Source organism: Protomyctophum parallelum (genome assembly GCF_964188405.1).
Source record: "Protomyctophum parallelum genome assembly, chromosome: 8".
In the NCBI taxonomy this organism is placed as follows: Eukaryota; Metazoa; Chordata; class Actinopteri; order Myctophiformes; family Myctophidae; genus Protomyctophum; species Protomyctophum parallelum.
In genome coordinates this window covers 42,507,050-42,522,944 of record NC_139703.1, presented here as the reverse complement: position 1 = coordinate 42,522,944, position 15,895 = coordinate 42,507,050, and positions in this window count along the sequence as shown.

The following is a 15,895-nucleotide window of genomic DNA, read 5'->3' as shown; positions in this document are numbered from 1 at the left end:
AGAGAGAGAGAGAGACAGACAGACAGACAGACAGACAGACAGACAGACAGACAGACAGTCAGTCAGTCAGTCAGACAGACAGACAGACAGACAGACAGACAGACACGAGCTTGTTTTGTAGTAAAAGTAGTGAAATAAACAACACGTCACAATGTAACTCTACACCTCATGGAACCTGCCCATGGGTTGTTAGGAAGTGAAAACGGCTCAGTCACAACTTTTGTGACAGTGAAAGAGAAGAGAATTTGTCTTTCATGACACACTGATTGGTCGTTTCGTTTTGTTTTACATGTAGGTGAGTTATCTGGAATCCGGGTCGATTCCCTCCTCGCATCTAGCTTATGCTATGCTAAGCATTAACGTTCGTGCGTGTGTGTGAGTGAGTGAGTGAGTGAGAGAGAGTGAGAGGGAGAATTTAACAAAAATAAAGGTGCTTGAAGTGTTGTGTGCATAGAAAATAGAATAAATATAGGCCTACAGACACAACGTTCTGTTTTGGGTGTCACAGCACCAAATCCTGTTACAACCTGAATTGCACATCTAGATTTGACTCTCAATTTATTTCAAGGCATACAATAGTCAAGTACCCACAGCATCCATTGTCGGATTTAAAACGAACTTTACGTATTTATGTACCCCTATATGTACTGTATACTAGGCTGTGTATGTTGTGGCAGGATATAATGGGCTATTGTATACTGTATACTACTAGGCTGTATATGTTGTAAACGGAAGGATGCAGTATACTGTAGCCTACTACACTATATGTTTGTCAGCTGTTGCTTGAGTTGTGACAGGGTACAGACAGTACAGTTTACACTGTACCCGCATACTGTGCAGTGTGCACATAGCCTACTGTACAGTATGTGGCCCTTCCTTGGTCAGCTCACTTTCTTTCTTTCTAGCTTACTTACTTCTACTCAAAGCTTATGGTGTCTCTCTCAACCTGCTCCACAGGTACATGAGCCACAGTGATGACCCCAGACCCCCAAGCTCAGCTTCTTCTCAGCCCTGAGTCCATTCTCTGTGGCGTCACGCCACAGGAGAATGGATGATCATGATGCTGTGAATGCTGGCATGGACCCTAGAGCCTGACCACTGTAGAATGCTATGTGCAATACTAAACAATAGTAAACATCCAAGGCTGAGTGAGAAGATGATGCCTTGTCGGTGCCATTGATACTGGGAGGAAAGTACTGGCCACAGTGGCCGGGGGATGGAGACGACTGCTCTATCTGAACTTTGACCCTGGCATCACTTACACAACTGATGAAGTGAAATGGAAGACGGCTCAAGGTAAGGAACTTTGTTTTATGCTTGCTATACTAGTGTGATTCAAGCTGGTGTACTATTGCTGTTATTTTGGGACTGAGTGGCAATGAAAGTAAACATGTTCAGTAACTGTTTCTGGCTCTGGAATTGAATGCTGATGTGAATCTAGTTTGTATGTTGTGACAGTATACCGTTGAAGGTATGTGAGTTGTAACAGGGAACATACAGTATGTGCATGGCTCTTGATCACTTCAATAATCCTATGAATTAATTTGCTATTTACTTTTGGTTCGAGCTAGATATCACAAACTGTAAAGGTTGAGAACCACTGAGCTAAATGATAGGTTAGAAAACCAGGGGCCTATTTCATGAAACTTGGATTAGTGATTAAGCCGGGATTTAACAGATATCCTGGATACATTTTCATAAAACTGGTTAATCTTGCTAGATTAATTTAGCCAGTTAGCCTGGATATGTTGAGGCTTGATTCGGTTTGCTGTGGTGCAAGTTGTTAAGAAGAAAAATAGAAAATTAATAAAAGTTAAAACGTTACAAAATTTTACCATTGTACATGTTATACAACATATTACCAAAGGTACCTACCTCCTACAGAGGACGGAGTTATGGCCAAATATCACAACGCTACAATATAATTATGCTTACAATATTAACAATTCTGTTATATTTATTATGATGATTTCATTATTAAGTCCTAAGTCCTCATAGTAAGTCTGTGGAATAGATTAGTAAAGATACTGAGATATACAGAAGGGGGTGCAACTATTAAGGATGCTAACTGCCATAATACCCCACAAAGAAGAAGGATCAGTAAATCTGACAATAGGCTATTGTCTGAATGACCAGGTCAATAGTTCTGTGGTAGTGCCACAGTTTGACACAACGTGGGAATGTTAAAGGAAAGTTAAAAGGATACAGAGAGGTGAGGCAATGCAGTACCTCTGAGTCACATGGTGGTGTTTTCTAATCATTGATAATGGACTGAGAAATGGCTGGTCGCTTCGCTACTGCGTCAAGGGTATAGGCGGCAGGCCACTGTACCTCTGATGGCAATGAAATGCTTCATCCCTCCAGGATCGAGCCTGCTTGGCATTTGCTTTAAAGGTTCTGGCGTGACTCCAAGGAGACGTAATTTGCCTAATGGTATAACTGGCAGTCACACCAATGTCCTGTTATTCTCCATCAAAATGCTTTAGCAGTGCTACTGTAAATCACCTAGCTCTAACATTGGATTTGCATATTCCTTTCTGTTCGTCTGACTCATGGTACGAAGAGTTTTTTTAAATTAAGAGCATAAGCATTTTCACAACTCGCTCGCTCTTCTTTCTGACTTGATACTATTGTTGAACTCGCCTCAATCAGCTGGGTGCTGAGATAACATTCAAATGTATTTTTTGTCGGTAGAATGGTCTGCTTCGTTATGATTAACAGTGGGTGAGGTTGAGGGTAATGCACAAATACGAGCCACTTACAGGGAATCCTTTCAGACGTCCCTTCAGAAAGCCTGCAGCGGCTGTGTGACGTAACTCTCCCCAACTGTCCACAGTGGGAACTCAAGTAATCAATTGATTTCAGATAGCAGAATGGGACTCATTAAGTCAAATTAATTAAAACCAGAACTGTGGAAAGCAGACAGGAGATTAAACGAAATCAAGAAAAGTCTCGTTGCAGTTATGTTGCCCTTTCCTGCGTACCGGTATCTATCTATAACTTTAAATAATTATGCAGTATCAAAATGAATCCTCATGAAAAATGTCGGTTGTCTTGTGTTCTTGGCTACCGCTATAGAATTAGCATATAGCTAAAATACATTGCATTATATTGCCCCTACCAGATCCTTCCACATATTGTAGGCTGATCCTTGCTAAGTTGCTAATGAGACAACAGTGAGCAGTGTTTTTCTGTGCATCTCACTCCACCTTCTGCTGGTTTACATTATTCACCAGGCGCACGCTTTAAAATGAAAGGAGAACTGGATGCCTTTTTTATTTTGCTGCTGAGTCCGCTCGAGCGTCACAGCAACCGTCTGTCGACTTGCTGGAGAAACTTGGTCTCTCGTGTGCAGCCAGCCTGCACCTACACTGCAGCAAAGCAACACCATACAGAATGGTAACACCCATCATCTCCTCTGCTCTCTTCTCTTTCCCTTCCTCGCTCAGTCTCGCATTCCTGGTAGAAGTAGAGGAGGTAGAGCACCTGTCTGGGAGACAGAAGGTTCCCGGTTCGATCCCTGGCTCCTCCTACCTGCGTATCAAGTGTCCTTGAGCAAGACACTAACTGATCCTGATGAGCAGGTTGGTGCCTTGCATCCACGACGCAGTACAAACTGCATTAACATGCAATGTATGTATGTGTGTGTGTGTGTGTGTGTGTGTGTGTGTGTGTGTGTGTGTGTGTGTGTGTGTGTGTGTGTGTGTGCGCGTGTGCGCGCGCGAGAAAACCGGTCCTCTCTCTCTCCTCTCCTCTCCTCTCCCCTCCCCCTCTCCGCTACCCACTCTGCCTCTGACACCTCACTGTACTCTGGTCCCACATAGATGTTACACTGGTGGTGGGGTGTATGTGTGTGTGGTGGAGCAGGGGGTGCAGAGGACCCAAAACCAGACGTTATGGGAGCCTCTGCATATAGTGCTGGACTTGTCAGTCTGCACCTCCCCTTTCAGCACTCATCGATTCCCACGCGCGCGCGCACGCACGCACACACGCACATATACAGTACACTACCACCACCACCTCCCTCCCTGCATGTAAATATTTCAAAGCTCAGCATTCCCCTGTCTGTAAGAAAGGAGAGAGTGAGGGAGAGAGAGAGCCTGAAAAAAGAGGAGGAACATGCAGTTCTTAATGCGCCACAGAAAATGCCCCCCCCCCCCTCCCATCCCTCCCTCCTTTGCTCAATTGATGACAAGGAAGGTTTTTATGGAGTAGCTCCTCAACCAATGACGAAACAGTGCCGGGAAAATACAGCAGTGCAACTGCAGCCGAAGTCTGATGCCTTCCGCTGGTTACCAGTGTGTTTTTGAATGATAAAGTGCGCGTCTACTCTTCTCCTCTCTACCCAATCTGATTATCTCAGCATCTCGGGTCGGGAGACAACTCTTTTTCCTGAGTGTGTGTGTGTGTGTGTGTGTGAGTGAGTGAGCGTGTGTGAGTGTGTGGTCTTTCACAAAAGAGAGAGACCCCCAAGGGGTGCAACTGGGAGCTGCCAGCAAAAATATATGCATATTTTTACTAAGATTGTACTTTTTCTTCCTCCCCTCGTCGAGAGCGTTATCTTTCTCTGTTCTATACTTCAACTCAGTTTCTTATAGGAGTCAGTTCATCTCTGTGTGAGGTAAGCAGCTTTCTTTTCCTTGCCATAGATTGTCACCAGTGATTAGCGCTTTGTTTAGCGCTCTATCAGGATGGCACAAAGGTAACAAGCCTCATTACACAGATACAGTATGTAAGTGGCAAGAGGTCTGCCACAAGACAAAAACGTTGTTGTTGTTGTTGTTGTTATTTGCCATTTCTCATTTAGTTATGCTGCAGAGCTATGGACTGGAACTTTTTCATCATTCAGGGGAGAGCAGGTCCCAGTGTGTAGCGTCATGCATTGCTGCGGCATTGTGTTACATAATAGTAGCAACTGTGCCTGAGTGTAGAACTTGAGACAGGATTGCTCTGACTGTAGTCATGGGATGAGAACATACCATTGACCGAATACAATCTATAGTAGGTCTGAAGAATAGTGGTGTATATTGATTAAACACTAAGAAAAGTATTAATGCTATTTTGAATGCCTCTTGCTCTCACAAAAAACACAAAAAGGGGGGGGGGGATCTAAATGATTATACCTTTATTATGATAGGATTGTCTTTTCACAAATGGACATCAATTGGATCCAACATTTTTCCCATGCATTTTAGTTGTGTGAGTTATGAAAAGTAGAGCACAGCCTTTTAATGCATTATTTAGATTAGGATAGCGGAATACAGTAAATGCTCTGATGGGGGTGCATGCAAGGTCAGATCTGCTGAGCTCAGCAAGAATGGAGCAGGCCTTCTGAGTCCGCAGAGCGCACTCTGTAGATTGTAATGGAATTGAGTCATCCTATTACCAGTTAAAACCAAGCTCATAGAAATGAAGTGCGTCACCACCGTTTCCCTTAAATTGCATTATATTGAAAATATTGCAATAACTTAGTGTATTTACTATTTACTATAATGACGAGTTGTTTCTGTATATAAAGACTTCTTGCCCTAGCGCATTTAAATCTTCTGCATTGTGGCAATTAAAGGTCACACATTACCTGGTTAACTGGACCTCAGTTGGTAAAATGTGGTGCATTACCTGCTTTTGCCATGCGCCTTCCTAGTAGCTACAGTAGTGCCCTATGTATCATAGTCTTATGGAAATACGCAGCAGAATGTGGGGTAGAAAGCTCTGCATGCTGGTTTCCAGGGCCATGTGTGACACTGAAGGGCAAAAGTGATGCGTAGTTTTTTGTAGTCCCCAGGGGTATTATGTGTAGACTACATGACTGGGATACTCCTCTGTACATACTGGCAAATTACTTCCTTTTGGCACAGAACAGTTCAGGGCAGAACATTGTACTGTATATACACTATATACACACATTCTACAAGAGATATGCCTTGGTGGCTTTAGTGCTGTAATGTATATTGCAGTAAACTGAAATAGACTTACTCCTACCTATTATATTAAACGGTATAAAATATATAAGGCCTATGTGATATGACACATTGTATATAAATCAGTTATTACTTTAAGTTTAGACTATTCATGTTATGTGATAATGTTGGGAGAACATTATGCAATATATGACAATATGTAAAAGAACAAGAAGACAATTATAAACTACTATAAAGGTGCAAAGTGTGGTAGCACTGACTGAGGAATCCAATGGGAACTGAATTCCATCTTACTGTTTGTTATATATTGTGACAACAGTCTGTGAAGCATGACCAAAAGCTTCACTTTTCTCTGGTGTAAAAGGTAACAAAGTTAGTACTATGACTTTGTGTTGTTTTATTGTTGATTGTTTTGCTGTTTACATTGATCTGTAAAGCACTTTGGTACGATGAGTCGTTTTTAAAATGTTCAATATAAAGAAATACATTTGACTGGATTGGATTGGACCATGCAAAAGCATACAAATTGTCAGCTTCCAAGGTAAAGTCGTCTCTCTGTAAGGTGCAATAGACCTTGATATGCTCTATGAATGGTAATGAGCTAACTCTTACATTCAAGAGATATCACATTTCATCAAGCTATTCTTCAAAGTCACAGATACATGACTTCTAAATATGAGTCATGTTGGATGTGATTTAACAGTAAGACAATAGACTGTGTCCTCTTCAGGAGACATGCCTGAAGCACATCTGCTCGATGGCTCATGAAATAGGATTTTGTAGGACCCCTGCAATCTCGTAGCCAAATTGAAGTGGAGATCCTCTATTACAGCTTGTCAAGCGTATCCATGTGTATACACAACATGCCATGTTTATGGAACCAATTTACAATCATGTGTTTTGGCGAATTGAGGTTGGTAGTGACACTGAATATATTTACTGTGTATTTCATAGTTTGACCTGGGGATAGTCAAGCTGGTCAAAATAAATCCATCAGTCATCCTCAAATACACAACTGTTCTCTGCCTGAGAAAATAATGTGTTGGTGTATAGTGGATGGAATACGAGGGGGCAGTAGGAGAATGACAGTGTTTATGCATTGCTTGGGACCTCTCCCGTCTCCTTGCCTTAAGCTCAGATAAGTCCAACTAGATACCACAGGCTTAACTGCTGTTGTAACTCATTCAACTCACTCTCGGTATGAGAACACAAATGCAGATATGTCTGGCCTACTAACCTATTGAACCGACCACCTCAGTGGTCTTGTGGTTAGAGTGTCCGCCTTGAGACTGGGAGGTCGGGGTTCGATCCTCGGCCCGGGTCATACCAAAGACAAAAGAGCAACATACTACATACTAGTGACATGTCCACGGAGTGTACTTGTGCATCATGTCCATGGGGTGTACAGTACTTGAACATCATGCTGCCGCACGCTACAGAAACAGGAGATGGGCCTCTGCAAGGCTTACTCAACCTACTGAACACCATCACTAAGCAAACAGATTGTCCTGAATATTTTCACTTCGTATATTAGTGGGGTTCTGATTAGCACTAATGTCAGCCGGTTAGATCAGTGAAAATTGTGTTAATCGCTCCAGTGAGTGTGACAGACTGACCTCTGCAGGCCCCAACGGTGGATCAATATTTTTCAGCAAATCAATTTGGAACGCTTCGGGGGCAAATTAATACATTTGATGAGTGCCGGCGTCAGCTGAAACTTTGTTCATCTGAGCATGAATTTGTGCGCTTGTGTGGATGAGTCGTGTGTGTGTGTGTGTGTGTGTGTGTGTGTGTGTGTGTGTGTGTGTGTGTGTGTGTGTGTGTGTGTGTGTGTGTGTGTGTGTGAGACTATGCGTGTGTGTGTGTGTGTGTGTGTGTGTGTGTGTGTGTGTGTGTGTGTGTGTGTGTGTGAGACTATGCGTGTGTGTATTTGATTATGTGTAAAAAAAAAAAGTTAAAAGTGTTGCACACTGTGTGTATACCGCCCCTCAATGTGTGTTTGGGGTAGATCAGACGCATGCGTTCATGCTTTGGAAAGCAATCATATTCATAGCCAATCACAATGGATTCGGGAATATAAAAAAATGAATGAATACATGTTCCAGAGATAATGTGTACTGACAAAATCAGTAGTAGTAGAACATCTAGTTTGAGTCTGAGATTAGCCGTGCAGTGTGCACACAGGCAGGCAGGCAGGCACACATGCATGGACACAGAATTGCTATGGAGGAGGATAAGATGTAAAATAAGGACGAATAGTGCTCTCTACTGGTGAGAAAGTGGTACTAGCATAGAATCCTCCATCTCTTTCCAGTCAGGCAGCATCTTTTAACAGTATATATCCATAAAAAGTGCTCCTCTGAGCACAGGTCGGGTAGGTTTTTGTGGGCTAGCAATGTTCGGAATTCAGTCATGACTATGGACAAAATGTGCTTCCTGGTGGCACTATAATAGGCCAATGTGAAAAGACTGGCATTTCTTCCTCTGCCTTTCATGGTTTCATGATTTATGAGGCATTGTGTTCAAAATGAGCCACTCACGATGGAATATGAAATATCTGACAGGTCCGTCTTGAACAAATTATATAGAGATAATGTGTACCGATTTGAGTAATGTTTGGACAACATCTGTAAGAGTTATAGCCAAAAATGTGGCTTGCTGGTGCCGATGTGAAAAATATGGACAACTGCTTACACATCGACCGGTCCAACGAACGGTGCCGGAGATTAGCTGTTAACACCCCGATCGCCCAGGACGAAGTTCACCGTCCTTTCAATTGGTAACACCCAGCGCCCTGGACGAAGATTGATCAAAAAGACGGAGGTTATTGATATCAAAACCGATCGCATCACTCCACAGCCTGGGAGCACCTGTTGTGCAACAGTCGATGTTGCGCAACAGTGGGACGTCATCTAAAATGTTCCCCCCCTGTTTAGCGGACGAGACCGAAAATCATCTCAATCATAACGTCTAATTCTAAGCAATATCTAAGCAAAATCATGTATACCACGGTACTGACACACACACACACACACACACACACACACACACACACACACACACACACACACACACACACACACACACACGCAACAATCCTACTTAACATTTATGCAGAGAAGATGTGAATCTGATCCAATGCAATGCTTACCATCTGCAAAAGCAGCACTATTAGTCTATCTCTGCTGATTCTATTCTATTGATGAAGAACTGCTGAGAAAGGCTCTTCTTAATGAAGTCGGTATGTCTCCCGCTGTCCCAATAAGAGATTTGTGAATTTACTGAAGCAGAAAATTGAAGATGTCAACTCTGACAGGCAGTCAGGCTCTGGTACTCTGTTTAGACTCCCCCCCCCCTTTAAACTAGAGTGTTTGGTATGACAATCTCACACTAATTGCTTAGAAATGTATTCCCCTCCATACATGCTACTGTATGTTGCTCTTAAGGTGAAATTACTATCTCACCAAAGGCAGGGAGAACACAGCTTCATTGACAAGATTCAGAATTGGTTTTGAGGCTAAAGGAAAAAAGGAATGTAGAAACTGTGACATAAAAGGTTCAGATAATGAATTACTGAGCTCATGTCCCAATTGTCTTACATATTTCACAGTACTACAGTAGTTTGTCATGTTGCCCCAGATCTATAGAGTGGGGCAACGCAATACCTCTTGTAGGGGTGATGAATCATCTCTCTCTCTCTCTCTCTCTCTCTCTCTCTCTCTCTCTCTCTCTCTCTCTCTCTCTCTCTCTCTCTCTCTCTCGTTTGCCCTAATTTCTCACTCTTTTTATCTGTATTGCAGTCTATATGTATCTCAGCAGTTTATCAGCTGTATGTCTATCTCATTCCTGTGATCTGTTTGCCTGCCTGCCTGCCTGCCTGTCTGTCTGCCTGCCTGCCTGCCTGCCTGCCTGCCTGCCTGTCTGTCTGTCTGTCTGTCTGTCTGTCTGTCTGTCTGTCTGTCTGTCTGTCTGTCTGTCTGTCTGTCTGTCTGTCTGTCTGTCTGTCTGTCTGTGTCTCTCTCTCTCTCACTCTGTGCATTCTTAAATGCACCAACATGCAGCTCTCCTCGGTCATGCTATTTTAGGTATCGGCAGGAGAAAAAAAGACTGTGCGTGCAACTATTTGAGTGTGTGACTGTACGACACGTGCATGTGTTCTGAAGGAATGCATTTGCGTATCCGTATATGTGCATGTTGAGGGCGCAGCGACATGTGTGTGTGTGCGTGCAGTGTGCCTGTGTTTGTGTGCATGAATGTGACGTGTGTGCGCGTGTGTTGTGATTGTGAAAAGAGCAAATGAGGAAAAAGGATTTTAGCTGGTGCACCATGGGGGGAAAGAAAAAGCCTCTGAACAAGAACCAAGTGCCTGCTTGACCTAATTTGAAGTGACCTAGAGTTGTACTCTAGACAGGACAGCTTAATGCAAGATGAGTAGAAGTGGAGATAATAGACTCCATTCAAAGGGTGCTGGAATAGAGGGGACTCTTGAACTTGTCCCCCGACTTGTCCCCCGTCCCCCGTGGCATTCTTTTTAATGTTTGGTTGTAAAAACGATTTTGTAATAACTTTTTACTTGAATCAACTGAAGATACCTTGTACAGGCTTTGGGAGTGGCATACGAACACAGTACTTTGATCAATACTACCATATACTACCCTAAGGTAGTAGTCCTTAGGGTGGTTACATTCCATTGGCTAATCTTTTATCGCAGCAGTTCACAAATCTTGCTGCTGTGTTCGCACATTGGTCATGTTTTCAAACTCACTTTAGGTGTGTATAATCTGTACAGTATGTGTCTGGGGTGGGGAGGTGGTTAGAAAGTGCAGCTTTGTTTCCACCACGTTTTGTGTGCAGTGGGTGCATCGTCTGACTTCCCTTGGGAGCGGTGTCTGTCTGAGGCGGCCTTTCTTTATTGCACGGCTGTGTACTACTCAAACTTATACATCTTGATCACATGACGCAGGACATAACTGGCTAGACTGATGACGTGGATCCACTCACATGTTCCTCCACGGTGGAGTGTATCCATGTCATCAGTCTGTCAATGCCAGGCTAAGTGTGAAGACTAGCCATGGCAATATTTTGCCATCAATAGATCTATTTTGACAATGCGCAAATTTCCATTGGTCTAGCAGCGGCAAAATAAAAAAGCATACTCTAGAATAGATTTAGAAAACGTATAGCACATTTCCTGCATGAAGGAAACACAAATTGACAATAATATCCTGTAGGCAAGAGCTTATGAAATCCTGTTACGGTGTAGTGTGTTTTAGCAGTGAGTCTAGAGGAATTCACATTTTTCCACTTTCAGTTTCAGTGCTTTTTTTGTGCTTTTATGATTGAGTTGAAAAGAAGTCAAGACAACTAGGTCTGACAATTTAGATTTCAAGCTTATCTGATCCAGTGTTTCATGTGATTGGCTCATTTCAGGCACTGTGAGGGTAATATTTGTGGGCTTCATAATTGAGAGAGCAAATTGCATGCCATGCCTTCAAGCTAATATAATTTGGGGCGAAATCACATGGGAAAATAGTCATTTGGAAAGAGGACATTGGACTGTCTGTTATGTTTGTTAATGGGCTTACCCCTGTGAGTTAGATGTTTTTGTCATTGAGTGTTTAGATATGAGTAAATATTATGCAAATGCCACAAAGACACCCATCACTGGGGCGTTCATATCGCTTGATTGATTGTCCTGATTCTCTGGAATTGCAGTTCACAGTAATTTTCCTTCATGATCTCCTTTCAAATAAGCGAAAACTAGTTCCAGTAGAAAAGCTAATCTCACTATTTCCAAATGAGTTGATCATTCATAATAATCAGTTTCCAACACTCTCAGGCAAGCTAACTGATGGAGGACTAAAACAGTGAGGACTAAACGCAACTAATATTAAAGCCTTGCCCTATTCCAATAATTATTATTTTGATTATCTCTGCCAGGCAGGCAGAGATATTGAGATTGGTTGTGTGTCTATCAGACACCACCTATTTTTGTAAGCTACCAGGCCAATCAAGATAGTAATGTATACCAGGCCAGCAGGACCAAGCACCTCGCCATAGAAGACAGGGAAGCACATAGAAAGCACCGTGATTTGAATAATTTGGGGTGGAGTTTCTTCCTTGGCCTACTGGGAGAGTGTGTTCAATGAGAGATAATGGTGTACCAATGGACCTTACTGTAAGCGCCACCCTGCTCCCGCACCTCCCCCTATACTGTATACCTAAGTAGGACACGCTTGCTGCTCCTACACTGAGGACCGTGTTATGTCAGTGTTTTTCCGAAGAGGAATAGAAGTATTCATATCAACAACATTCATACTATAATAATGCCATGGTGAAACGGTGCTGTTGTTGCAATAGTGGTACCCAGAACGTTTGGGGCATTTTCTTTTTTGAGTTGTGCAACCACTCCCTTACGGAGCTATACAGTATGTGGGTGGCTGGGTGCCTGGCTGGGTGGTTGGATGGGTATGAGCACGAAAATAGCATGGTTGTTTTTCACCACCTGTGCGCAAACTAACACACAAACACACATGCACATATTAACTGTATATATGATGATTTCGGGTGTGCCAGTACAGTCTATGCTTTCTATGGCATAGGCAGCTCCCGGCAGGATCCGCCGGGGGAAACTGTGTGCAGCTGCTGGACATGAGACTAATTAATTAGAGCGACAGAAAGAGAGAGGAGTGTGTGTGTGTGTGTGTGTGTGTGTGTGTGTGTGTGTGTGTGTGTGTGTGTGTGTGTGCGTGCGTCAATAACAAAGGTGCAGACGATCAGTAATCAGCAGAGCGTGATCGACGTTTGCGCTACTCTATGCAAAATTGAAGTGGACTCGGACCCAGACTTTTTTCTCCCTGGAAATAAAAACGTCTGGGTTTCCGAGGCTAGTACAGTATAGTGTACAATGTACAGTATAGTGACAGTACAGTACAGACACAGTAGAGGGAGCCCCACACGGTAACTCTGTCATTTCTCAACCGTTTTGGACGTGGGGCGGCTCACCAGAATCTGCCCGGCCCCCTGGGTCTGTAACTTCCGGGGACCCCCACACAGAGTTGCACCACTCACTTCACACGGGTGTGATTTTATTCCCTTTCCCGTGGGTGCGCACATGCACATGTCAATGTTTACAATATGGAGGTGGAGGCGGTGGTGGCGGTCACTCATTCACCCTCCCTGGTCCTGCTACTAAATCATACTATTAACGTCAACTTTTACTAAACAATGGTTAAATCAATCGTCTAATAAACAACAAACAACTTACCCTGGAACAAATGGTGTGCTTTGTAACTTTCTCCATGTTCAGTTGCTTGTGTGGACGGCCACATAACTTCACCCACAGCCTCCAGTCACGTCTATCCCCCTCCCACTGCGGTTCAGAAAAAAGAACGCTGCTTACCCTTTTCTGCACATTGTATCAAAAAAGTGAAGGTCCACTAATGGTCTAAACTAATTTGAATTGACCGGCAAAGAAAATCCAAGTTTAAACGGTTAAACAAGCGTTTACATCATGGTGTTTACATAGCTTGTTTAGTCAGCCGCTTCCATTTTTTCAAGGAGGTTGAAATGCTTTTCCGCCTCCCCTGGTCGAATGTGGAATTAGATTTTCCAACTGACTTCAGTTCAGTCGACATGCACACTAAGCCCCCAGTAAGGCTATCCAATGTTGAAGCTGCCACTACCTACTGGCGAAAGGTGGAACTGCAGCACTTTCATGGAGGTGGATGAACGTTCATGACGTCATGTGCGTCAGCCCAGGACCTCAAATTTGAGGCCATTGAGTTATAATTGTATTTCCGGCAGTCTTCCGGGTGCTTCAAAATGCCACTGAGCAACTTCCATTGAAATGAATAGCTTGGGGGCGGGGCTAGCGCTCCCGTTCGGTCTCTATCCTTTTATTACTCTATGATGCACAAGCACAACTTACTTGGAAGCAGCTCACTAAACAAGCTATTTAAACGCTCGTTTAACCGTTTAAACTTTGATTTTCTTTGACGTTCCTAAATTCAAATTAGTTTAGAGTTAGACCATTAGTGGACCTTCACTTTTTGGATACAATGTGCAGAAAAGGGTAAGCAGCGTTCTTTTTTCTGAACCGCAGTGGGAGGGGGCGTGACTGGAGCATACCGGTGAAGTTATGAGGCCGTCCACACAAGCAACTGAACGTGGAGAAAGTTACAAAGCACACCATTTGCTCCAGGGTAAGTTGTTTGTTATTTATTAGACGATTGATTTAACCATTGTTTTGTGACTGGCTGCAACTTGTTCCTGTTTGCGGATTACTCAGCCCTGCTGGTCTCAGACGGAGACAAACTGCAGGTTGAAAAGGCCCTCAGCTCTGAACTCGGTATAATCTGCACCTGACTCGCTGATAACAAACTATCTTTACACCTGGGGAAAAACTGAATCCATTCTCTTGGGATCAAATAGTAATCTCAACGATGGCGGGTGACAATATTATCACACGAAAAGATGTACCAGAGCCTTTGAGGTACCATAGCCCTCCAAAGGCCCTTAAAACAAGGCTCCAGACTTCCCAAAACAAACTGGTCAGGCTACTACTTGGCCTCACTCAGAGAACACACCTCACCCCTTCCCATTTTGATAGGCTGGAATGGCTTAGGGTTGACGACCGAGTACAGCAATGGGCCTGGTCTACAATATTCTCTACACCACTAAGATACCCATATAAATACTTCAACAAAGTCCACAATCTCAAGGGAGGGAGTTCAACAAACCACATGCAACCCAGATTCGGCTCAAAAAAGGGACTAAATTAATTTCACCCCTATGCCACAAAAATGTGGAACTCGCTACCAATAGCCATTAAGAAATGTGAATCCATAGACTCCTTCAAAACCGCTCTCTAAGAGCGGACAGCTGTAATTTGAAACTGGCCCCTGTAAAAAATGAAATTAAAGTCCCCCCCCCCCCTATCCATAATGTACATATGTTTCCCCTCTTTACTTTCTTTAACTGTATGATGATTTCCTTTTTTCATAAAAGTGTATACCGTATTTGTATTAAAACATCTCCCTGCACCTCTAGCTGACTGGATTCATACAGCATTCATGGTGGGCAGGAAAATCATTGTTATGGAAGTCTGAGGATTTTCCTCCAGCACATGTATGGTTCACTCAGCTTGGTATTGTGGCTGCTTTGGAGAAGTAGTCTTTTAAGATGAATAATCAGTTAGATAAATATGATTCGAAGTGGAACGTGTTCCTCAGTCATGTTGCAGGTCCTTGATGTGATCCATGGTCAGGCAATGCCCTTTTGATTGTTTACTGTCTTAGTATACATATGATACGGTTGATGATGCTGCGTGTTTGGTCGTGTAAACTAACTTAAACTTTTAATTTGATTTCTTTATTTTTATTTTTATTATCTTGTCTATCCTTGTTTTATATTATGTTTTTGTGCTCATACATAATGAGTCAATCAATCAACATATAAATCAAACAACAACTGAACACACTGACTACACAGTGTTCACACTATCACTACAAGTGATGTGTGTAACTAAGGAGTATAGTGAAGGAGAACACAGGGAGGAAACCTGGAGGAGCTGGAAGTTTGATAGAATGCATTGTAGTCTATGAGAGCTGGGTGGACAAGCGTTCATAGCCAATATCATTTAATTATTGCGACCTTTGTCAGATTGTCAGTATCCTGGTGTCAGTATTCTCTTCAGTATCCTGGTGTCGGTAGCATCCTGGTGTCAGTATCCTGGTGTCAGTATCCTGGTGTCAGTATCCTGGTCAGTATCCTGGTGTCAGTATCCTGATCAGTATCCTGGTGTCAGTATCCTGATCAGTATCCTGGTGTCAGTATCCTGGTGTCAGTATCCTGGTCAGTATCCTGGTGTCAGTATCCTGATCAGTATCCTGGTGTCAGTATCCTGGTCAGTATCCTGGTGTCAGTATCCTGATCAGTATCCTGGTGTCAGTATCCTGATCAGTATCCTGGTG